This window comes from Ailuropoda melanoleuca, chromosome 14 (genome assembly GCF_002007445.2).
Source record: "Ailuropoda melanoleuca isolate Jingjing chromosome 14, ASM200744v2, whole genome shotgun sequence".
NCBI classification, from domain to species: Eukaryota; Metazoa; Chordata; class Mammalia; order Carnivora; family Ursidae; genus Ailuropoda; species Ailuropoda melanoleuca.
Window position 1 is genome coordinate 12,536,939 of NC_048231.1, and position 26,107 is coordinate 12,563,045.

The 26,107-nt window shown below is 39.1% G+C and overlaps 1 protein-coding gene across 8 annotated transcripts in view; it reads left to right on the forward strand.

Moving 5' to 3' along the window:
* LOC117795977 (signal-induced proliferation-associated 1-like protein 1) overlaps positions 1-26,107 on the forward strand; it is a 242,094-nt gene that overhangs the window by 39,865 nt on the left and 176,122 nt on the right. The gene's annotated exons all lie outside the window — the stretch shown is intronic.

Sequence of the window (26,107 nt, forward strand, 5' to 3'; positions counted from 1 at the left end):
AGTTTAAAAACATAGTTTTCAGATTAATTTCTCTACCTCTATGGCATCTCAAAGTACTAAACAGTTGTAAGCATAAGAAGATTATAGAAACAGCTTTGTACTTGCAGTAATTTGGAATGTATAGGGCCAATATTTAGAAAAGATTTTCCCCAGGAGGAGAGGGAACTGTGTAGAACAAAAAGATACAACCCCTGCACCTCCCATCCAATCAAAACCATATTTACATAGAAAGTGTTTTGCTGAGTTGGGATTGTCATAGTATTTCTGGATACAAACGAAAGCATATTTCTGAGAAGTGATATATTGGTTTTTAATCAGCTACCTAGTTTTCCTACTTGATTTCGAGGTATGGAGTCCCCCCCTCTATATTAGCTTTTGTACATCTTTAGGGTGGTTATTTTTCAAGTTTAAAATATCTAAAACTCAACTTTAAATTATTGGCATCGTTTGAAGGGGAGTAATCCAAAAATCACGTATCAGCAACGCATTGTAGGATGGCTCTTGTACCAGTTTCATCTCCTAATTGTATTACCAGTTGACAGAAATTTGTTTGCAAAGCATTAACATACCAACAGAGAGAACTCAGTAGAGAGAAGCTGGCTCGGGGCTTGTAACAAGCTGCAGATGGTGTGTGGACATAATTTCTTTCCAGTTCTTCCTGGGATCAGCCTTAGTCAGACCTCTGCTGTAACTCTTTGTTTTTTGAAGATTTATTTTTATTTATGGGGGGAGGGGCAGAGTGAGAGGGAGAGAGTCTTTTAAGGAGGCTCCGCGCTGAGCAGGGAGCCCAATACGGGGCTCTATCTCAAGGCCCTGAGATCGCAACCTGAGCAGAAAACATGAGTCCGGGGCTTAACTGACTGAGCCATCCAGGCGCCCTCGTAGTAACTCTTTACTCATCTCCCTGCAGGCCCTTCCCTGTGGGGTTAGATGCTTTTACCGTCTGCTTAGGATTCTTCTGGGCTTCCCCATCACCTAGGGCAGTGGTTGTCAAACTTTTGGGTCTCAGAAACCCTGGTGTTAAAAGTGTTGAAGCCCAAGAGAGCTCTGTGTTTATGTTGATTTGATCTATCACTATTTACTGCATTGAAATGGAGAAAAATTCAGAACATAAGAATATATAAGCTTGCATTCCCTTGGCTGGAGGGTGATGACATCATTAGTCATGAGCTTCTGGCAAACCGTGTACATTTAAGAGAGAAAGAGAAGGAAAAGGCGAATAGCATAGTATTATTTTTGCAAGTTAGATTTATTGAGGTGTAACTTGTATATAGTGCAACCACCCTTTTTAGTGTACAATTCTTCTCTGGGTTTTGACAAATGCATGTGGTTGTGTTAAAGCAGTGTAGATATAGAACATTTCCATCACCCCAAAATATTCGCCTGCCCTTAGCCTTAGCACCCTCTGACCTTTTCTCTGTCCTGTGGTTGTGCTTTTTTCCAAATGTCATATAAATAGAATTATACAGTCATAGCCTTTCGAATCTGGCTTCTTGCGTTTAACATAACGCATTTGAGATTCATCCGTGTTGTGTGTATCGCTAATTTTTTTTTTTAAATTGCTGAGTCTTACTCCAGTGTACGAATATACTGCAGTTTGTCCCTTTACCAATTGGAGAACATTTGGGTTGTTCCTAGGTTTTGGTGGTGATGTGTCGTAGCACGAATATTAAAATAGTTTTTACCTCACAGACCTCCTGAGCCCTTTCTCTGAGGGCCTCTCCATCTTGAAGTACTTGCCTGCCTGTGACGTGCCCTCTGGTTAAAATGCCAGGGTCTAGTTCAAGGGTCTCCTTTCTGTAGGCCTTTCTTTTTTTTTTCCTTTGTAAAGATTTATTTATTATTTGAGAGAGAGAAAGAGCAGGATGGGGAGGGGCAGAGAGAGAGAGAATCTCAAGCAGACTCCACATTGACTGCGTAGCCCCAAATGGGGCTTGATCTCACGACCCTGAGATCATGACCTGAGCCGAAATCAAGAGTCATTTGCTTGACTGATTGAGCCACCCAGGCGCCCCTCTGCAGGCCTTTCTAAGCCCTCGTCCCACCATCACCCAAGGCTGGACCTCAAGACTGGGCTGATCACCACCACCTTTGTGCCTCTGCCGTGCCTTTCCCCACAGCTCAGCAGTTACTGGGGATGTGGTAGCACCCTGGCTTCTGCAGGGTGGTGATGCCTTCTCTCTCTGTCCCAAGTACATGCCCGCCACATGGAAGATGTGGTACATGTTTGAATGAATGAATAATAATAACTTTACATTTGTGAGGTGTTTTGTTGCTTATAGGAGACTTTCCCATATAACATGCGTCCCTCGTTTCAGCTCTGCAGAGTGTATATGGCACAAGTGATTTTTAGTATCTTTTATTTTTATTTTTATTGGAAAAGGATACCTATGGTCTTGACCAAGCTTGTGCCTTAGAATAACCTGGGAAGCTTTTAATAAACCTACTAACAACCCAGATTAAGTCCTAATCTCTGGAGATCAGGCTTGAGTATTAGTATTATTATTAGGATTATTTAAAAACATCACTGCTGACGCTGATGTGCGTCTCCCTTAGAATCATTGTTATGGAGTGTGATTTACCATGAAGTCTCAGTGATGATGTCGTTGAGACTGGAACCCTGATCCTTGACTCCTACTGGAATGTCTTTTCCTCCACGCTCCAGACTGTCACGTGAATACAAGCACGATAGAGATTTAGAGAGTCTTTTAGATGACTGCATTGCTGCATTTTCAATCTGTGGAGGTACTGGAGTGTGAAGACCAGAACACTGAATTTAGGGTCAAGGGGAGTATGTTCCTGCTGGACTGTGCATTTATTTATTTATTTATTTATTTATTTTTTTAAAGATTTTATTTTATTTTTTCGACAGAGATAGAGACAGCCAGCGAGAGAGAGAACACAAGTAGGGGGAGTGGGAGAGGAAGAAGCAGGCTCATAGCAGAAGAGCCTGATGTGGGGCTCGATCCCATAATGCCAGGATCACGCCCTGAGCCGAAGGCAGACGCTTAACCGCTGTGCCACCCAGGCACCCCTGGACTCTGCATTTATTAACTGTGGGTTAATAAATACTTGAGTCTATTCTCACTTTTTTTTTTTTTAAAGATTTTATTTATTTATTTGACAAAGAGAGACAGCCAGCGAGAGAGGGAACACAAGCAGGGGGAGTGGGAGAGGAAGAAGCAGGCTCCCAGCCAAGGAGCCTGATGCGGGGCTTGATCCCAGAACGCCAGGATCATGCCCTGAGCCGAAGGCAGATGCTTAATGACTGAGCCACCCGGGCGCCCCTGTTCTCACTTTTAAAATAAGAATACTGCCTTAAATCCTAGAAGCTTATTGTGGGGATTCAATTAGATACTATGTTAAAAGATTTTTTTTAAGGTGGCTCCTTGAGCCCAGCATGGGGTTGAAGTCATGACCCTGAGATCAAGACCTGAGTCGAAATCAGGAGTTACATGCTTAACAGACACCCCTGTTAAAGGATTTTAAAGGATTTATTTAAAGAATTGCAAAATCCTTTTGTAAACGTACTGGATAAAGTGCTTTTTAAAATGTATTTTTACTTGATTTTAGCCTCATGTATTTATTTGCTAACCTTTCTTGAGGTTCATAAATTACACAAGTAACATATAAGGGTGGTCTCATGAAAATAGTGAAATAACAGATTTATGCAGAGTAAAACCAAGAGGTCACCATTGGTTGCATAGTTTTGATCCTTTGTATATGAATTTAAGTCCATAAATATGTGCATGTGACATACTTTTTCCTTTGGGTGTATGAACGTAGAGTCTTATTTTATGTATTTTGTATGTTTTTTTTTAATTTGACAACATGTCTTCTATCTTTCCATTATTAGTATACATAAACCCCCCTCCCATTTTTGTTATAGCTGCGTAATTTTTTCATATATTTCCGTATTGGTGGACTTAGCCTGTTTCCAGTATTTTTCTTCTATAAAAAATGCTAATGAACATTCTTAGCTCTTATTAAACCATTAGTTAATTTTTATTAAAACATTTATTCTGTTTTAGAGACACTAGGAGATGGAGTAATAAATGTCTCATGAATGAAATCTCAGACATTTTCTACTCAAGTCAGGATACAACTTAGACTTTTAAAAAAATTGTGGTAAAACTATACTGGACCTTGGAGAATTTTTTCATATGATCTTTGTAAATTTAGTTTATTTTTGTGGTATTATCATTTCACTATTTGGATAGACTTTTAAAGACTAGTATGTATATTTCTTAACTCCTTTAGGTGTGATTGCTCATACTTTTCTCTTGACTAAAACAGCAATGCAGCGAGATGGCCAGGACTTGCTTATGCCGGGCCCTGTGCTGGGAGCTCATTATATACATGGTCCCATTTCTTCCTCTCAGTGATCCAGTGAAATTGGTAATGTTCTCCAGGTTAAACATTCAGAAATGGAGGATCAGAGAGGTCAGATCACTTGCCCAAGGCTAGTAATGGGTCTAGGATTCAAAGATCCTGCTTCCACTTATGATGCTGAACAGTCTGCCAGGAATTCACAGAATCAGAGATGGTACTTTTACCTAATGACATCACAGCTTACTTTGTAAATTACTTGTATTTGCATATTTTGCTTTTTAGTACTAGTAATACTTTAACCTTTGCAGAAATAGTCCATGCTTCCTAGTATCCATTTTGTAGAAAGTATTTATAATAAAAGCAGTATCATAATATAATAAAAACAAATGTTTATTGAATAGTGGTATTTTGGAGTGAAAGAGACCACTAAATGGGGAGTTGATGTTGAATTCTGTTAATTAACTAACAGGATAACTTCGTACATGAATGTTGTTTCCTCAATGGTAACATAATATTGGGCTAATAGTTCACTCTGTACTTCATCAGGCGCCGGTCCTAAATTATAGTAGTGTGAGTAAGAAATACTTGGGAGAACATTTGTCGTTGGTAATGTAGATGAATTGCGAAATGTAATTCTAGTAATGCCTCCCCTTGCCTTGAGTAATAACCGGAACGGTTTGTTCATTCATGACAAATGAAAGATTAAAATAGTCTATCTCTGTTGAAGAAAGTACAGGAATACAGCCTCAAAGTTTTTAAATTTTATTAGTTAATTATTATTATTATTATTATTATTTTAGAGAGGGAGAGAATGAGACAGAGGCGGGGGGCAAAGGGAGAGGGGGAGAAAGAGAATCTTAAGCCCCTACGTGACTCAGATCATGACCTGAGCCAAAATCAAGAGTTGCCACTTAACTGACTGAGCCACCCAGGCGCCCCAGCCTCTAAGTTTTTTAAGGACGTTGAAATACATATTCTTACGATTTTATTATAGGTATAGTTGTGAGTATTTTAAGTGGCTGTGGGTAATTATTTCTCAATAATGATCATTAGAGATGGAGTTTTATCGAAGATACGGTTTCCCGTATTGTTTGTGTTCTCTTATGTCACTTTTCACTTGAATGGTAAAATAAAGCCGAGGTCTGAGTGCGTAGGCTGGAGTACCTGTGATGGTGGGCGTCAGCTTCTTCACCCTTACTCCGTCTCCTTAGAGCATCCCTCCCTTTTAAGCCTTAAAATATGGTGGCTGGATGGTTGAAGTAGATCTTTTGCTGGACTTTTAGCCTTACAGATTGAACTCTATTGAGAAGTAAGAACACAAGTAAAGCACACTTCAGACATCATTGTATTGTCTCATTCCTGGTTTTTAATTTATAAGCATGTTGAAAAAGAAAGATTTTTGGCCAGTACCCATTAGATAATTGGCTGGCAGAGAATGGGTGTACCGGTTCACCTTCCTGTGTGGGTTTGTTCGCTCCGAGTGAGTGCAGCACCCAGAGTGGCCTTCCGTCATAGGAAGCAATTGGGGGGCAGTCGATGGGGTGGGAGATTCCAGTCAGTGACCTAGTGCAGTCTGCTCTGTACAGCACATTGTAAAAATGTGCTCAGATTCATTTTTTCCTCTTATTTGTAGATTTACTGATTTGCTCGGGTAGATCCAGAAACAACATTGTATTTGGGGCTGCTTTCTGAGATGACACACCCCACCCTTCAGAGGAATTCATTTCTTTTTGGAATTTGGCATTTGTTATTTTTATCCCTGTTCTCTATTTAAATTTTCAGCTTTTAGAATGTAAATTCTCAAGTACATTTTGCCGTGGTGACTAAGGGGTGTTATGTAAGGACCCCCCCCCTTCAGTATGTGGACATCACATTTCTTGGCCCATTATTTGTTTTGCATCTGTATCTCAGTGTAATCCTAACAAGTTTATTCAGGCAGTGGTTAAACTGAGGTTAAGTGGTATTATGGTCGTTTGGCAGGATATGGCCATAAACACGTCTCTTTAAACACAGAATGGCCTGAGGTGGCTGTAATGTTCAATTGCATAATCACAGATTACACTCGACAAACACAGGAATGAGTACACGGGCCTCATCCATCCTCAGTGAGAACTTGCCCCACAGGATGGAGCCTCCTGTCGAAGCCATCTGTAGAGTTCCCCTGAGTGTTTTCTCAGATAATTACATCAATATCACTCATTTAATTGGAATGTTTCTGATTAGATGGAACTATGAATAGTATTTCAAGTGGTTCAGAAAGCCTCCCACCTAACATCTAAAGGAATGAGTTAAAATGTTACAAGTGTTTTAAAAATGTATATGTTTCTCAAAATTTTGTCATTATTTTCTCCTTTCTTTCTTCCCTCCCTTCCTGGTATTTTTGTGACTTGAAAGCTGTTTTGCAAAACATACCTGCAGAAGTAATTCACCATCTAGAGATTGGATGGGGTGGAGTTTAGAGTTATTCTGTTGGAAATGACTGGTGATGGCCCGTTGAGGGCATCTCTGTATGAATTTGAGGAACTGGGCTGTGGAGCTGTTAGGTAGTATTGGAAAATACTCCATGTTACGGTGGGCAGCCGAGCATCAGAAATCAAGTTGCCTGCTACAGTGGGTAGCATACTGTATATTCTCTGAGGCTGATGTGAGTATTTTTGAAAAAAATATTTTACTTCCTCAATTACCATTTACAGTACTTATCAGGAAATTGGATATATTTGATATGGGCCCTAGTGTTTCTGAGTCTTAATTTTTGCTAAATTATGTTTTTATTGAACTACTTGTTTTTCTAAAAGTAGGTGTTTTAATTTTTGTGATTGTTTATATACATTTCATGTATTTTATTCAAACTGATTTTGTCTGAAACTTGCTTAGAGGCACCAAATCCAGTTAAAAATATTTCCTTGACAGAGGCCCCAAGGTTGACACAATAGATTTTTATTTGAAATATTTATTTGTTTTTTTAACTTATTTTATTTTTTAGCAAAGTAATAATATCCCTGGTTTAAATAGTAAGTAAAATTGTAATTCAGACTTGAAAAAATCCTGTGCTCCACCTGTTGGTCTTCAGAAGCAGCCATTTTCAGGTTTTCTTTTTTAGCTGTTTCTTCTGGCATTTACTGCCATATGTTTAAATAACTTATTTTTACTGCTAGGGCTTGGATTTTCAACTCTAAGCATTATCTTTTGACTGTTTCCTGCAGAAGATGAGGATTTAACTTCCTGTCTTTTTTTCCCCCATCCTCCCAATGATAATTAAAAAAAAATTTTTTTTTAAATTTTTATTTTAAGTATAAGGCTCATACCCAATGTGGGCTTGAATTCACCACCCCGAGACCAAGAGTCACATGCTATACTGACTGAGCCAACTGGGCACCCCACCCCCAGTGATAATATTATCTAATTTTTGGTCAAGCTATCATTTAATATTTATAGTATTATCATTTGAATATTGCTGCCTATGCCCACAGATTATTCAATGGTCACTCGCTCTTTCTCTAACTTAGAGATAGCGGTTACTTTGTTTTTAATTGGCTTAGCTTTCTATTGATCAATAATGTTGCTCTAAACATTCTGATAGGACTATAAAGACTCAAATGGTAAAACATATTAGGGTGTCTATCAGTTCCAGTTTTTCTCGGTGTTGTCCATCCCAGAGTTCTATGTCATGTTGGTGAATGGCTTGCTGTCCAGCCTCCACAGAGCTGCCATTTTGGGACTTGTTTTTATTACCATCTTGGGGTGGGGGGAGGTCCCTTGGTTGTTTTTTTTTTTTGTGATTGCTCTTCTGTTTTTTAGATTTTATGTTGTCATCTCTGTCGATTCTCTCATTTTGGTGGGTGTACATACACATACACCCCAATATTCATATGCCCAAGAGTGGGATTAAAAAAAGCTTTATTGTCTAATCATTTGTTGCTAATATGTAAGAAAAAACTCTTTATTTTTGCATCAACTTTGTATCTTGCAGTCTTGCTAAATTCATTTATTAGTTCTTTTGTATGTAAACGATCATATGATTTGCAGATAAGAAGGTTTACTTCTTCCTTTCAGATCATTCTCCGTTTTCTTTTTCTTGCCTTTCTGAATGGCTAGGACCTCCTGTTAGTATTGTTTAAAATGTGGTAAGTAGAGACATCTTGCCTATTCTTCGTCTCGGGAAAACAAATCAGTTTTTCACCTTTGAGTGTGATGTTGCCTTTGGTATTTTTCCGCATTTGTTCTTCATTTGTTTGAGGAAGTTCTCTAACTCTTCCTGCTGTGTGGGGAGTATTATCATAAATGGCTGTTGGATTTTGTCAAATACCTTTTCTGCATCTATTTCTGATCCTAAGATTTTTCTCCTTTAGTCTGTATGTTGATTGATTTTCAAATGTTTACCAATTGTTGGGATAAACTGTCCTTACTCATAATATACCTTTTAATATATTACAGGATTTGAATTGCTAAAAATTTTGTTAAAGATATTCATGAGGGATACAGCTCTGTTATTTTCATTTTTTGTAATGTTTTTGTCAGGTTAGTATTAGCCTTTAGTATTAGCATTAAGGTAATCTTATAAAATGGTTGAGAGGTGATCCTTTATTTTCTGAAAAAGTTTAATTTCCTTCTTGAATGCTTGATAGAATCTACCAGTGAAATCATCTGGAGTTGTTCTTTTTTTTTTTTTTGAAATATTTTTGATAACAGATTTACTATCTTTAGAAGGTGAAGAGCTACTTAGATTTTCTGTTTCATCTTGTGCCAGTTTTGATAGGTTCTGTTTTTTAAGAAATTTGTCCATATTATGTAGGTTGTGCTGTTTGTTGGCATAAAGTTACACATTATACTCTCTTCTTATCTTTTTAAATTTTATAAGCTCTCTGGTGGTATATGTTTTTTCCATTTCTGGTACTTGTGCTTTGTCTTTTGTCTCTTATTTTTGATCTAACTAGAAGTCTGTCAGTTTTGACAGTTGTTTTAAAGATGTGCCTTTGGTCTTATTAATTTTTTCTGGTGTCCCTGTGTTTTCTACTTCATTGACTTCTGCTCTTTATTATTTTCTTCCTTTGATTTTAGGTTTAGTTTGCTCTGTTCTTTACGATTTCTGAAGGGAGAACCTTAGGGTCATGGTGGCAGATCTTTTTATTTTCTTATATTAAACATTTTAAAGTTTAAATTTTCCCTTTAATTACTGTTTTAGCTGCATCCCACAAATTTTGGTATGTTTTATTTTTGCTGCTATTTGGTTAAAAATATTTCCTAATTTCCTTTTTGATTTTATCTTTGATCCATGAACTATTTAGAGGTATGTTGTTAAGTTTTCATACATTTGGAATTTTCCTAGAGATCTTATTGTTACTGATTTCTAATTTAATTCTGTGTTGTCAGAAAATATACTTTGTGTGATTACAATCCTTTTACATTTATTGAGACTTACTTTATAGCACACCATATGGTCTCTCTTGGTAATGTGCCATGTGCGTTTGTTTGAAGGGAATGTATATTCTTCAGTTTTAGATTGTCTACGAATGTCATTTAGGTCAAGGTGGTTGATTGCGTTGTTCAGACCTTTTGTGTCTTTCCTGATTTTTTTTTTTTGTGTCTAATTTTATCAATTACTGAGATGGAGTGTGAACATCTCTTACTATAATCATGTCATTGTTGTTTTCTTTCCTTATTTCTATTTTTGCTTCTATTTTGAGATACATATACATTTGTAATTGTTATATCTTCATGATAAATTGTTCCTATAACTATAATTATAATGTTCTTTTTTCTCTGGTCATGCTCTTTGTCTTAAAAGTTGGTTAGAAACTCAGCGTGCATGGTGGGGTTAGTGTCTGGGGTTCTGCTCTGGATGATGAGCTTGGGTCCTGCTGTTTCATTGGGAGTCCCAGGTACCAGTTTGTCTTTTCCTTCAAATTGGTCATTTTTTCTAGAGAAGTCTTCCAGTCTGAGTCTGAAGGGGCCAGCTTTCTACTATTAACTTGATGCCTCAGGTTTTCAGTGCAGAGACTCATTCCTACCTTCAGTCACGCCTGGCCAAACCCTCTCATTAGTTGTATGCAGAATAAACCCTGTTCTCATTCTTATTAGTTAACTGCTCAGTTGTTGGGTTAGGGAATTGGTCCTCTATGCGGACCCTCAAATCCAATTCCTTTTGTTTTCAGCCTCACCCCTTCAGTTTCTTAGCCTTTCTGGAATTCTGAATCATGAGCAGACCTTTTATTTTAGTTAGATATTCTTCCTGGTGGCCTCTTCACTCCTGTCTTTGGCAGTTAGGTTTTATCTTTCTCCGGTCTGCTCAGTTTCCAGTTATGTACTGGTTTCTCATCTTTTGGAATTTTGTAGACATCTCTAATATTCTTTTGTCTCTAATCCCATTTTTCTTTTATTTATTGTCTTTTCTGGAGGTAATGGAAGTAAGCATATATTCAGTCATCTACTTTTGTCCTATTCTTTCATCCATCTACTTTCTAGTTTATTTACATGAAGCTTTTTAGTTGACATATATTACTGTTAAATTGGTCTTTAGTCGGTAAAACCCTAATTCAGTGTTACTTCTTGCAATGTATGGACAAGAAGAAAGTGTGTGTATGTGTGGGGGGGTCTGTTATATTTCAGTGATTTGAAAACTAGTGTATTTCCTGCTGTGGATTTCATTTACATTAGAAAGTGTTAGTGGTGGCTACTTTCTTTGTGTTTGGTTTGGTAGACATTGAGCAGCAATTTATACGTTTTCCATTTTATAGTTTTCCTAGTACTGTCATTTTTTTTGTTGGAGGGGTCTAACAATTGTATAACATGTTATAAATGATTGATTACCCTTTGAATTTTGAGAATTTATTAATTGTTGCCATATTATTATTTTTTAAGATTTTATTTATTTGAGAGAGAGAGAGAAAGAAGAGCATGGTGGGAGGAGCAGAGGCAGAGGGACAAGCAGAGGGAGAGGGACAGGCAGAGTCCGTGCCGAGTGTGGAGCCCAATGTGGGGATTAATCTCATGACTCTGAGATCATGACCCGAGCGGAAATCAAGAGTCATGTGCTTAACTAACTGAGCTACTCAGGTACCCCAATTTTTGCTGTATTCTTTTGAGTGCCTTCTTTTTGGAAATGAACACAGTATGCCTATTATATAAAATAGATGCTTCCTTGACCTAGAATTCAAAAGTCACTGAGTTATTGTTTGATTTGGGCAAGTCGTTTGAATACACTGCCTTTCTTCACCTATGAATGGGAAATATAAATGTCACAGTCTTTTTAAGGGTACCTTACTTGTAAGATAAAAGACAGAAAGTCCTTAAAAAATTATGAAGTGGTGCATCTGTGTAAGGCAGTGTATTGAGTAATGTGGTCTTGGAGAGTCAGGAACTAAACTATTTGTATTTATGCTTTTGGTAATTGAATGGTTCTTGCAAATAGCTTTTAGTATAATATTCTTCATAGTGGAAAACTTGTCCTGTGCTTTGCGAAATAATGCTCATTTCATAACACTTTCTTAGCCTGGTTCTAGTCCAGCCTGAAGGTAGAACAGACAGCTCTCTCAATGCTGTTATTGCAAAGTGTTGTTATTTAAAGGATGCTCATGAACTTACAGGCCTCTAAATTGCTCCATGTTTGACTTGGAATTTTGGGGTGCTTTCTAAAGACTCCTGTGAAGTGTTGGTGTTATCACTGTAGAAGTTATATGTTGAGATATCATCTGCCTCTGGCATTCCAGGTCAATATAGTTTACGTGGAGAATGGGACCTTAAGGGAATAGGATATAGGTCCTTTAAGTTTTTTTGGAAGGAAGGGAAGAACAAATATAAAATCTAGAGCAATATCAGGAACAGGAGGCATTGATCGAGAGGCATAGCTGTTAGCCTTGGGAAGCAAGGCAGTGATCTCAATTAGGGTATGGACAATATGGCTGTTTCACAGTGCTTTTAAATCCAGCCATGTCTGATCTCTTAATCACCATAATACTCTCCTGGTTATGGTCATATTTGAACATAAGGTCCATGGCATTTGAAGACCAAAGATCTGACTCCTAGTGGCTTAGCGGCATTTATATGCTGCTCACATAAGCCTCTTAAAACATGTTCCAGATGTGAGAAAAATGGAAGTTTTCCCACTTTTAATGGGGAGAACTGGAAAAAAAAGATATTAATAACTAGCTTTTACCATAACACGGTTGATATTTGGACAAAGTATAAAGCATTTATTGGCGTGTCACTTACTTAATGAGTTTGGAATCCTCTCCTCCCCTCTGCTCTTGTCGAGTGTATTTAGAAGCACTTGATTATAGAGGAAATGGTAAATTTGTAGTGATTTTGTCAATTTTGGGATAATGGTGGTCAATACATTAGAAATGGTGTTTTTTAAAAATAAAAATTAGAGTCATATAGCTATGAACTTGTACATCTGTTGACATAGGTGTAAAGGAAGTGCTTGAAAAATCGTGTGGATATTGGTTTTAGAAGCTATTCTTCTGTATTGCCTTTGCTCACGATCTTTTTGGCCCTAGAAATATTTAAAATATTCTTCGTTATAAGGTAACATTATTATTGAATTGAACAATCCTGCTTCGTTACTTTGTGGGGAACTGTAATGTGATGATTTTGTGGATTTCTGATGTATTTGTGTGCTGGTCAGGTTGTACACTCTTGGTACCCTTGTCTCTGAATGTGTTTCTGGGTTGATAACCTCACTCCTATTTGCCTAATTCCTTCATTTTGAATCCAGTGGGATACTATGGAACATAATTGCGTATATTTTTTAAAAGACAGGGAAGTACCACTTGAGCTCTGCTTCATTCTATTTTCTCCCTGGTTTTGTTTTTTTTTTTGCTTCAACCATATTTTTTAATAAAGGCTTTTCTTTTAGAAAAGTCACCAATACGGCATAATAAATGAAGACTATCTTTGAATTGCTTGAATGTCAAAATATCTTTATTGTATGAGAGAGCCAATACTAGTTAACTTTTTCTCTGCTAATTGAAGTTTAGGACTTTAATCAAGTTGTACTTAGCAATAACTATGTTTTGAGTTAGGTAGGTTTTGGAGAAGAGTGGTGATTCTGGTTTTCCAGTGTACTTTCACTAAGGACAGGGGCTCCAAAGGTAAGAGTCCTGTGTACTTTGGTATTGACACTGTAATTGTGTAAGCCAAGTGGTCTGGGTGGTTCCAGGCTAGCCTTCCTTTACATGGTTGGTAAAAAGTGGTAAAACCAGACAGAATAGGCTTCAGAATCTGTATAACAATGAAAATGGCATCACTGTCGAAACTTTGTCCTATCTTTTGTAAATATTGAACAGAAAAGCAATAATAGCCTAAACAAATTTACATTAGAACCTGTTCAGAGAATGGGGAAAGGAGAGAGATTGTTTTACCCTGCAGTTTTTACTGTTTTTACTCCATTTTGTCTGTTGTCTGTCACTTGAACAACATCTTATTATTGACTTTTCTTAAGAGTCCTTTACGAAGAAGCTATGTAAAATTGAACTGAGTTTCTCTCTGGGGAAGAGTTTTTATTAGGAAGAATAGCTTGGTAGATGATACAGCAATTTTAAAAGCTCTAGTCTGTTCTTGACTTAATTAAAGGGGAGAGTATTTTAATTTGTTCAACAGCAAACTCTGAGTGCCCATATGTGGAAAGGCCTCTCAGTTCTCTGGGGAAGCAAAGATTGGGAAGGTGTAGGCCCTGCTTGTAAAGAGCTGTAGGCCTGTAGGGAATCAGATGTGCGGATAATGGCAGGGGAGTGAAGAGTGCCCCAAGAGAGACCTGCAGACTGCTTTGGGAGTTCAGAGGAGAGAGAGGGACACTCATTTCCCTAATGGTGGGGTGAGCAGGCTCAGGGAAGCTTCATGCAGGTAGTGGAATTTAAGCTGTGTCTTGCTGGGTGGGATTTAGACGTAGGAAGAGGTCTTCATATTGAGGCATGGGCCACTGTTGGGGACAAGAACTTCAGATATGTTACTTTGTCTAGCATGGGAAAGTAAATAGTGATAGTCATAATGATACCAATACAAGCATTTATTGAATGCCTAATTTGTGATAATTACTGTTTGTTTTAATTTATTTTCTCATAACAATAGCAGAACGACCCTGTGAGGTAGGCAGATTGTCATCCCCATGTGACAGGTGAAGAAGCTGAGGTACAGATAGGTTAAGAAACTTGTGGAAGGCTACACAGGTCGTAGAATTTGACCCCAGGCTGGTTCCGGAGAGCCCGTCCTTGCTTGCTATGTTCTACTACGAGAAATGTAGAAAAGGTGGATTGGGGCTGTATATAGAGCTTCAAATGCCCACATGAATAATTTAACATATTGGAAGACTGGTTTTTTTGTTTTTTGGTGATTCTATATAGCAGTTTAAACACATCCTCTCATTTCTTTTAATGTGCCATACTTTATGGCCTTTGAAAAGCCTTTCCCGTGTTACCTTGTCAACGTCTACTCCGTTCTCAATTTTTGGCTTATATATCACCTCCTCGTGAGAGGCTTTCCTCAGTCACCCAGGAAGGAGAGCCCTCCTGGGGGCTCCCATGGTGCTTTGCCAGCACCTTTAATACAATGTTCATTAGGTGGTAGGATCATTGTTTACTTTTTTTCTCAGCTAGACTGAATTATGTGAGTACTGGGATTGTGTATCCTTTTTGTATCCCTGGCCTTAGGTTCATCTTTGTTTCTGAATAAGGCTCAGATAAATCCCAGCTGACTGAAAGGGAGAGTAATGAATTTTCAGATATCATACTCACTTTTTAAATTGCTTTCCTTCTGAGTTACAGGTGTTTGAATACCCAGAGAAGAGATAAATAGATGATATAATGTTTTGGTTGACTGGGTTCCTCTGAGAAGGGAGGAGAGAGATTATTCGGTTTGGGGTTGCTGGGGACAATTTCTGGGAGGGCCAGGCTCTGGGCTGGGCCCTCATGGAGGTGTAACCTTTAAGTTGACGGAGGGGACAGGGCACGCTGGCGGAGAGAACAGCATGAGCAGAGGACATAGATGGGGTCAATTACGAAAGAATACTACCCGCCTTGACACCTGAGCCTCGGCTTCCTGCTACACCCACTAGATCATTTTATAGCATAGAGAATCTCTTGAAGGCCCTGATTTTCTTTATAATCTGCCAGAAATTTGGATGGGCTAGCAAAACATTTGCCATGTTGTGGTTTGAATTTAAGGTAAGTTCCTAACACATAGAATACGAAATTGAAACACTCATGATGCCTTTTTGGTAGGAAAAGTGCTTCTAAAAAATAGGCCCATTTGGACTAAATTAAACAGCTCACCCTCCAGACAGTCCTTAAAATCTTAAAACAAGTAACTTCACATTTAGCTGGCATGTGGTCAGCCTGACTCGAGTTTTTTGACTGCCGTGGACCAGTAGGGACCTTGAGATTGTGGTTATGACTTGTGCTGTTGAATTCAGCCTCTTGCCCTTTATCCGGAAGGATGGTGGCTGTGATGTGGGGAGCTGACAGTGTGTGGGAGAGGTGTGGTTCATCGGGCCCGTGGAGAGGAGGTGATGACGAACTCTCATAATAAAGGAGAGTGTTGGAATCCAGACAAGGGTGTCTTTGTTAAGAACCTCTTCCTGCCTACCATCGGAAACCTGTTAAAAGTGCTTCTCAGAGGGGCGCCTGGGTAGCGCAGTCGTTAAGCGTCTGCCTTCGGCTCAGGGCGTGATCCCGGCGTTATGGGATCGAGCCACATCGGGCTCCTCCACTGGGAGCCTGCTTCTTCCTCTCCCACTCCCCTGCTGTGTTCCCTCTCTCGCTGGTTATCTCTCTTTCAAATAAATAAAATCTTTTAAAAAAAAAAAAAGTGCTTTTGAGGCACGAGCCCCCGCTAAGGTTGGATGGATAGTGGTTGTGTTCTTGGGAGTGCTGAACTGGGATGTGACAGTCTTCTCCAAGATGGTTGAGGTCATAGCTCACCATGGCACTGCCTGATTATTCTGGGGACCATGGGCCCTACCATGGGCAGAAGGAAGGGCCAGAGGGAAGGTCTGTCTCTCGTGAGGGAAGGTCTGTCTCTCGTGTGTACGGCCTCCATCCCAGGGTCCTCTCTACACACAGTTGCTGGTTTTAGTTTTCCTTTTCTACTGATTACTGAAAATCTTAGGGCCACAGATGTTGAAACATAAGCTTCATGGTTTTGTTCCCTGAAATATCCCCAGGGTCTAGAATAGCATTGTCAAATAGAAATATAATGCGAACTCCATGTATTTTAAAATTTTGGAACTTCTAGTTGCCATGTTAAAATAAAGTACAAAGAAAAACAAGAAATTAATTTGAATAGTACATATGTTTAACCTACTATCCAAAATATTATCTACTCAACGTGTAATCTGTATAAAAAATTATTGAGATGTTTTATTTTCTTTTGTTCACACTACGTCTTCAAAATCCAGTGTGTATTTTACGTTTATAGCGTGTCTCAATTTGCACTAGCGCCATTTTGAATGCCTAATAGCTACACGTTTCTACCGCTTATGGTAATGGCCAGGGCAAGTCTGGAACTGTATCTGGTCTGTGGCGGAAGCCTGGTGAGTATCTGTAAAATGAAGGAAGAAAGGGAGGGAAGGAAGAAAGGAGGAAGTGGCAAGACCTAAAAGATGAGTAAACACAACACTGTTTGACCTGTTTTGGGGTGTCCTAGTGGTTTCTAACTAGAAGAGCTGCTGAATGATGCTTCACGTTTTTAGTTTAAGATCATTTGCAAATGTGTTATCTTATTGATATATTCCTTCAACAACACTGTTTAGGCAGGCCAAGATTTACTGTCTTTAAGTATGGGTGGCCCAGCTGAGGCTTAGCTCAGTGAGTGGTTTCACGAGGATTCAGACTCGGGTCTCTGGGTCCTAGTGCAGTACTTAATGCTCGCTACTGTGTACCTTCCCATTTGGCTTATGTTAGGTGTGCTCATACTTCCCTGTGGACACTAGTGGCTCTTAGATATGGATAGTTACTAAAAGATAGACTGAATAAATATTTTTAATACAGAGCTACTTAAAAAATAGTAAAGGTCAGATCTTAAGGTTTGTTTTTAATTCAATAATCAAAGATAGGAGTGGGTACGATAGCCGGGAAAGTGGTGTGTGTGTGTGGCTTCTCTAGCCGTTAGGATCTTCTGACTTAGAGAAGGCGTGTACCCGTGAGTGACAAGAGTGTTTATGACAAGGTATGCATACATGTGTTGAAACTGTCCCTCTGTGTAAACATTTTCTCTCTCAGATTGTCCTCTGGTAGGCATGTGCCATGATTTTCTGTTCTAGCACATGGGAAAACGTCTTGTCTTTCCCAGAGTGAAAGTGACTTCACCAGCATAATAACCCTCCAGTGCGTAAGTTATTGGATTTTGTGGCTTTCTTGTTTCTTGAGCCATTAAAATGGTTGGTTTTATTGCGCTTAATGTTTTTTTTTAAGACTTTATTTATTTATTCATTCATTCATTTGAGAGGGTGAGCGAGAGAGAGAGCACGAGCGGGGAGGAGGGACAGATGGAGAGGGGGGAGCAGACTTCCTGCTGAGCAGGGAGCCGGATGTGGGACTCGATCCCAGGACCCTGGGCCAAAGGCAGACACTTAACTGACTGAGCCACCCAAGTGCCCTGTGCTTAATGTTTAAATGAAACCCCAAAGCAGATACTTTTGATATGATTCCGCTTGTTGTGGCTAAAAGGCTAAAGAGGAGTGGAGTTTAATTTTAGAGCATCAGGATGATGTTATGGAAATATGTTTTTGGAAAGTAGCCAACATTGATCACCTTTGTATCTGAATCCTACTCTGCAGAGCATCGTGTGTTAGTGAGAGATCAGTGCGCAGTAAATACTTTATACAAGGTGTTCAAATGTTTGAGTTTGTGAGACACAACTCTAGCTTACAGAAAATGGCAATGTGATTTTAAGGTTTTCCCACAGTCAGAAGATACTGCGAAATATTTTCTTTGTTGTTTCTCAATTTAAAATAATGTACCATGAATTTGAAAACAGTCATGGAAAAGTTATTCAACAAAAAATGTATATGCAGGTCTTTGTCATAGCAAACGCTACCACTTAGATTTTAATTGATACAAGCTGTAAGCAAGGAAGTTAATTCTAATTTATCTTGCATATTTGGGAGATCATTCATAAGGAATTTTCTACAAAACCACATGAATATCATTATCTACCAGGTACCCTAAGCATTTCAGTGTGGCTAGCACATACTTCAGCTTCTCTTTTCATAGCCTGGGGTATGCTATGAATTCACATGAGTGAATTTTTTACGTGCCTGAAACTGACCCTTTCTGTGCCAGGTTCTGGACTCCAGAGGTTGGCAAAGTCACACCTGCTCTTCTTTCCTAACCAGATAGCCTAGCATCTGAATGGCTGGGGAACCTGAGGTCCTCCCTGCAGAAGGTGTTGGAATCTTGAATACACTTAGTGCATGAAGGACAGAAAACTGAGGGTCTGGGACAGCAGTGCCCGGCTGTGGCTCGACATCAGAATCAGCTGAGGAGCTTTAGGACCCTAAAGCTGTTCAGACCCATCTGTTTCACATTGAGGAGTCCCAGTACTACCTACATTTCAGCTAGGATCTTAATTTCCCATTGAAGAGCTTTCTTGAATCTCTAATCATGGTGTGCCATGATTTTTTACCACCATACCTGTTTATTAGGAGTCATTTCTGATGAATCTCCAAAGTATTCAGGAGGGTTGGTTTGTTTCAGAGACAGGGAAGCTTGGGTAAAGGGTGAAATAGGGCAGGCTCCTCTGTAAGGAGTCCTGAGGGGAGCAGAGCCCTAGACCGGGGTAGGTGGTAGCACCTGGAAAGAAGGGGGGCAAGCAGGCCAAAGCTGAGAGTCTCTAAGGGGAGAGAAAGAGGTGGGTCGTGCAGTGAGTCTCTCTGAGATGGCTCAGGGGGCTGTGGGTTTAGCTATCTAGAAACTGCATTTCTTCATAATTTGTACGTTTCCCTTTTGCCATTCTTCGTCAGAGTAAGGAAGAGACATGGTTGATGACCATTGCTCAGACAACCTTTCACTTCCAACCTTTCACTTCCATTTAGATTGTTTTTAGGGTAGTACTGTTTGTAGGAAGTCTGACGTCTGTGGAAAGTGGTGGTTTTTCCACCACTTTTTATAGTTTATGTAGTCTTACATCCAGGAGGGTACTTTAGACTCTCAGATTTCTGGGAGTTTGCCAGGCATGAGCTAGATGCTCATGTTTTGGAAGACTCGGTATAGTTTCCTTCTTTTATTGGTAATGACAGGATTTTGTGGCATACTTCTCAACTTGTTAAATGTAGGCTAACATATCTATTAATTCAAAGAGTGGACCTTTGTTTAAAGATTTTTTTTTTAAAGATTTTATTTATTTATTTGAGAGAGAGCATGTGTGAGGAGGGGGAGGGGCAAAGAGAGAATCTCAAGCAGACTCCCCGCTGAGCATGGAGCCCATGGGGCTCGATCTCACGACCCTGAGATCATGACCTGAGCCGAAACCAGAATCGGGTGCTCATCGGATTGTGCCACCCAGGCAACCTGGGTGGACCTTTGTTGATGGTAATGTTTAGCTGTTCTCAGGGCTCTAAGGTTCCTCTGTTTGATATGCTGACTGCGGTGTGGTGGTGTCAGTGTGGATTTCATCGTTCGAGGGGCCCAGCTGAGAGTGTGAAAGGGAATCTATGTTCTGTGGAGCCGTGCTGGCACTGATGCTGGCTTCTGGTTTCCTGGTATTAACCTCTACATACAAGTCCCTTCACCCCGGTTGTCAAGATGCAAAAAAGTAGATCAGAAATAAATGGAATTTTTTGGGTGGGTGGGAGTGTTATAATATTTCTTTAGGACGGAAATCTGTTCTCCAGCATTCCTTCTGCTTTACAACATTCACATAAATGTGACCTTGAAAACAAAACAGCCCAGAAACCTTTTCTGATAAAGCCTATAGACTTAAAATGTTATTGCAGTTTCATCCTAAATGAGTTCAAAAATCCAGTATTTCTCCTACTGATTATGAAGATCTTTATTATAGAAAAATTTTGGAAACTACAACAGAGTATAAAGAAGAAAATAAAGATTGCCAGTAATCCTACAACTCAGCAATAACTCTTGTTAATATTTAAACTATTTCCTCTCCGGGGTTTTTTGTGTATGTGTGTGTGGGAGGGGGGTGCTTACTGTTTTGTATCCTGTTTATTAACTTAATATGAGTAATTTCCCATATAAATAATGGTTCTTCAAAAATACGGTTTTTGTTGGTTGTTTTGTTGCCCAGATATTTTCTTTGCTTTGAATATTTGGTTGAAACACCGCTCACGAGTTGGCTTGGATACCCTTACTTCCCCATGATGCCTTTCCTTCACAGAGGAAGGCGAAAGAATCTCCACGGAGTTTCCACAGAAGGTTGATTTTAATGCTCCTATCACACTTAACCATATCTTGCCTTATATAATTTTTTGTGTGTGTGTGTGCACATCTAATTCTTCATCTGACATCTCTTGAATCCTTCCTTTAGAACAGGTGCTATGCCAAGACCTCATAATACAGTGGTAATGGAAAGGAAATAAAAAGCGAAATACCATAAGAGTTTGTGTCTGCATTCAGGATATTGGCCCCTTAGCTGGGGAAACAAAGACGTTATTTAGGTCATCACGCAAAGGAATGTAAACTTACAATGATCATAAGTGATTTAAAGGAGAGGTAAACTGTACTTACGAGAACAGTTGAAATGAACAAGGACAAGGTGTTTTATTTGACCACAGATTTAATGTGATCCAGGTCTTGCACTTTTATAAAGGTCTGTGCACCCGAGAGATACTTTGTCCACACAAAGAACTGGCTGTGGTTCAGTGCTCTGCTGTGGTTGGAGGCAGTGGGGTTCTTTGTGCTCAGCTCTGACCAACGAGTGTGCTACAAGGAGGGGCTGCGTTGGAGAAGATATTAGGAAGGATTTCAAATGAGGCCTGGTTAGAAAAACTGTTGTAAGTGTTTCTGAGGACGAGAGGATACAGGAAGACAACAACTGAACAACAATTGGACAACAACTAAAATGTCCTCCAATATGGTGCCATTTATCAAAGTGTATAGAAGAGATTCTGGTAGTTGACGGGGAAGTGAGACTATTCTGGTTTCCTTTCCATTCTAAGATTCCACACTTTTAAGGTTATCTGAAGCCATTCACTATCTGATGGGTGCCAAGAGGACCTCGAGGGTTGTGGTCTGCCTGTGTAAATTTAGGTGGGGAGGAAGAGTGTCCACCCATCTCTCAGGGCAGCAACCCCTCCCATCTCCATTCTTCAGAAGCCTGAGGACCTGAGGGAAAGGTGTGACTCCCAGTGACGGGTTATCTCCTGAGGACCGACCAGCTCCTGCAGGCAGACACTGTAGGAATTCTTGTAATGCACAGGAGCACGTCTGAAGGCCTTAATAAGGCAGAAGGTCATCTTGCTTCCTCTGACTCTTCTCCCCTTACTCTGTCACCGAGCCTTGTTTGTTCCAGTCATGGGGAAATTTCTTGCGTAAGGTGACTTCTTGTCCTTTGGTGCCCTTACTGTTTTTTCCTTAAACACTCCTCTCTCTTGCTAAATAAAAATTTTTTAATTCCTTTTTTAGGACTAGCTTAAAAGTTACCATCTGTAGAGTTTTTCTGGCTTCCTAGAGTTAGTAACTTTATAACACATACCTCTATTATAGTATTACTGAAATTTTTATTTAGTTGCTTGGCTTGCTCATTTGGATTGTAAAGTATTTGGGATTATGTATTCTATTTGGCTTTTCAGTGCCTCAATGGCACTCCATAAATGGCGCATCCAGCGTGTTCAGTAACTTGTGAGTGAATGAATATTTATTTATTTATTTATTTATTTATTTATTTTAGAGCGAGCGTGTGTGCGTAGGGGGACAGGGGCTGAGGGGGAGAGAGAATCACAGCGGACTCCTTGCTGATCACAGAGCCTGATGCAGGCCTGATCTCACAACGCTGAGGTCACAACCTGAGTTGAAGCCAAGAGTCAAACTCTTAACTGACTCTGCCACTCAGGCGCCCCGTGAGTGAATGAATTTAATTCACATTTGCTTTACTGTATTGGCACTTAACATCTGCGAGATAAATAGCTGAGCTTTTTGATTGGACAATTAACATCTTAGAAGGTCAAAAGTACAGTTTTCTTCCATCTTTAATAAAGATGCCAACAGAGAGGGTGTCATTATATGGCGAGGCATTCCTAGTTTCCACAAGACCATTTTGTATTTTGGGTGACCTTTTAATACTTCTTCAGGGTTATCAAATTAACCTGAAACTAATGTAGCATTATGTATCAACTCTACTCAAATAAAAAAAAAATTTAAATTAAAAAACGGTTGAAAAAAGGTTGCCAAATTGTTGGAATCATATTTTCAAGAAGAACCACATTTTTTTTTTTTTTTAAGAAGAACCACATCTTAATCAGGGTTCAAGGTAGTTTTGCCACAAACATTTTCTCTGTGTCACTTATTGGCTATCAGCTAGTTTTGTTGTAAGAGATAAAATAATGAAAGATAAAAGAGGGATGTTAAAAAGGTCATAATGAAATATGAAAAAATTGATAAAGTTCGTTATTAATTTCTTCCTCTTTAAGAGGTGCCAGTTTTCCAAATACTGCGATACGTGTTCGTACCTGGGTTTTGGGTCGCACTGTGAGTATTCTACACCGTTGTTCGTTCTTGCCATATTTGTCATACGTCCCTTACTAGGTGGTCATGAGTTGCATGGGAAATGGGGAAGAAATGCTGATGTAATATGGTCACCATCTGGGCTTTGTCATCGTTGTAACTGATGTGTGTTATCTTCTAGTATAGCGCAGTATGCGGGCTGGCATTACGCGCTGATTTCGCACCTCCCATAAGCTCTGTCACCGTCTTTTCTGTCACGTCGGTGTATGGGTATATGTAGTCATCATCCACTGTTTTAAGACCACCGTGGCTACTGGTGTCTAGACCATTATGAAGGCTAGGTAACAGATATTTATATAATAAAAAATGGGAACTTTGTCAGTGGAGAAATGAAACCAAGCTGTCAACCAGTTGTTTTAGCTTTTATGGAAATCGCCTTAATGGCCAGTTAGTTACAAGGTGAAGATGTGGCGAGAATGCTTGTGGCAGCGAAGATGTCTACGGTGAAGACACCTATGGTGAACATACTGGACATGCTTCATTAGGACTAAAAAATGAGGCTAAGAGAAAATTGAAAATTATTATTTTTTTGGTAATTGCAGTGAAGAAGGGAGTGATAGGCATTTAGAGAAAGATGACATTACCATTTGGGAGTGAAGGAAATCTGTACTATGTTCCAAATAAAATTGTCCGCTGTGGACAACTCAGGAACATACTGAACTCTAATCTGATGTGGAGCACATAGTTTACGAAAGCTGACTTACAGCCGACTGTGCTCGTGTGTGCAGGAGTGGCTCTAAAAGGAGCTTGGTCGTTCATCAGCACCAGTAGTCTGGTTATCCAGGGCCGATCAGACCCTGGGAAATCTGATACACTTAAACAAATTTCTGAACATTGATGTCTCCTGGAAAATCAGTTGTTAACTCTGAGAGTTGTATTTCCAAGGAGACAAGTATTTTATACTGTGATAAGAGAATCCTGTTCCCAGGTGATCGATTCCTAGGGCAGGATGGGTTTCTTCCACTCTGGCGAAGTTTGCTTTATGCCACTTCACTTGTACAAAAGACCTTGCTAGTACCTGTTTTCGCTAACTGAAAGAAGTCCAAAAAGGATTTTGGCTTTTATGAAATGGTAATTGCTTTTTTGCTTTACGCTGTTTTGGCTTACGAAAGGTTTCATAGGAATACTCTTCTTTTGAGTAGCAAGGCAAGCCTGTATTATAATCTTCAGAAAGCTCCCTGGTACGTATGTGGCATCCAGGCTGGCAAGGGTGGCTAGAGTTGCCGATACTCCTATGGGTGAAGCGTAGGACTTGCTGCCCAAGTTTATTCTTTGTTCCTGCCAACATACCGTCCTAGATTTCTTCAGGGAGTTGTTCTACTGGGCACAAATCCTTTTTCTCATAGCTTCTGGCTGATTCCAATCAAAACAGGGTGTGCCTTCCCCTGCTATTTTAAATAGCTTCAGTTCCTCTGTTCACAAAATTATATCGTATTCCTTCCCAAATGTTGATTCATTAGCTGGAACCCTCTGAAAGGGACTATTACTTTGTAGATAGAGATTTTGTAAATTGGTTCAAGTTCGTAGAATATTGTGCTATCAATCTCTTTTTCTGTTGCTATACTCTCTGGACTTGATGACTGATACCTAGATTTTTGTTTATAAGAAAGAACTTTCTTACTTGAGAGACTTTCGCTGGTGTGACTGTCTCCCTCATCCTAATTTGTTCTCTTATTCTCCACCTCCCCAGCTATATACGTCCTTTGTAAAATGTTCATTTAAAATGAGCAGTGATTAAGATGACCTTTGTCCAAAAGCAAAGTATTCAATTGCATATTTGAATTTAATGATTTTTGGATTCAGGTTTGATTTAAATGATGTGGATTCATGTTGCAAAAAAACCAGACATTTTAGGTATTCCTGACGCTGTAGTTGAATAATATACTCAAAGCATCTTCTGAAGTTAAGATAATTTTCTCATTGACTCATTAAGAGGACTTCACCTGATGGATTAGCAATAATTAGAAAGATAATATACAAATTTTGTAATTTATTTTGCTACTAACTCAAGAGGAAGCTGTTAGAACTTCTTTAAAAAATTCTTTGTACATTTTCAGTTATGGATACAAAGTTTGGGGTTATTCATGTTTTTATAATTGGGCTGCACTGTATGATACAATGCTATGGAAGTATGAGAGAATACACAAGGGCATAATTACAGCCAAATGCACACTTATATTGGTCTCTTAGAGATGGAGCGGGATAGGGCCCTCGGGAAATTTTTCCTGAAAAGAATCCTTGATGATCCATAATTTCATCAAGTCAAAAAAATGCNATCTCTCTTTCAAATAAATAAAATCTTTAAAAAAAAAAAAAGTGCTTTTGAGGCACGAGCCCCCGCTAAGGTTGTATGGATAGTGGTTGTGTTCTTGGGAGTGCTGAACTGGGATGTGACAGTCTTCTCCAAGATGGTTGAGGTCATAGCTCACCATGGCACTGCCTGATTATTCTGGGGACCATGGGCCCTACCATGGGCAGAAGGAAGGGCCAGAGGGAAGGTCTGTCTCTCGTGAGGGAAGGTCTGTCTCTCGTGTGTACGGCCTCCATCCCAGGGTCCTCTCTACACACAGTTGCTGGTTTTAGTTTTCCTTTTCTACTGATTACTGAAAATCTTAGGGCCACAGATGTTGAAACATAAGCTTCATGGTTTTGTTCCCTGAAATATCCCCAGGGTCTAGAATAGCATTGTCAAATAGAAATATAATGCGAACTCCATGTATTTTAAAATTTTGGAACTTCTAGTTGCCATGTTAAAATAAAGTACAAAGAAAAACAAGAAATTAATTTGAATAGTACATATGTTTAACCTACTATCCAAAATATTATCTACTCAACGTGTAATCTGTATAAAAAATTATTGAGATGTTTTATTTTCTTTTGTTCACACTACGTCTTCAAAATCCAGTGTGTATTTTACNGTACAAAGAGAAACAAGAAATTAATTTGAATAATACATATGTTTAACCTACTATCCAAAATATTATCTACTCAACGTGTAATCTGTATAAAAAATTATTGAGATGNATAAAGTACAAAGAAAAACAAGAAATTAATTTGAATAGTACATATGTTTAACCTACTATCCAAAATATTATCTACTCAACGTG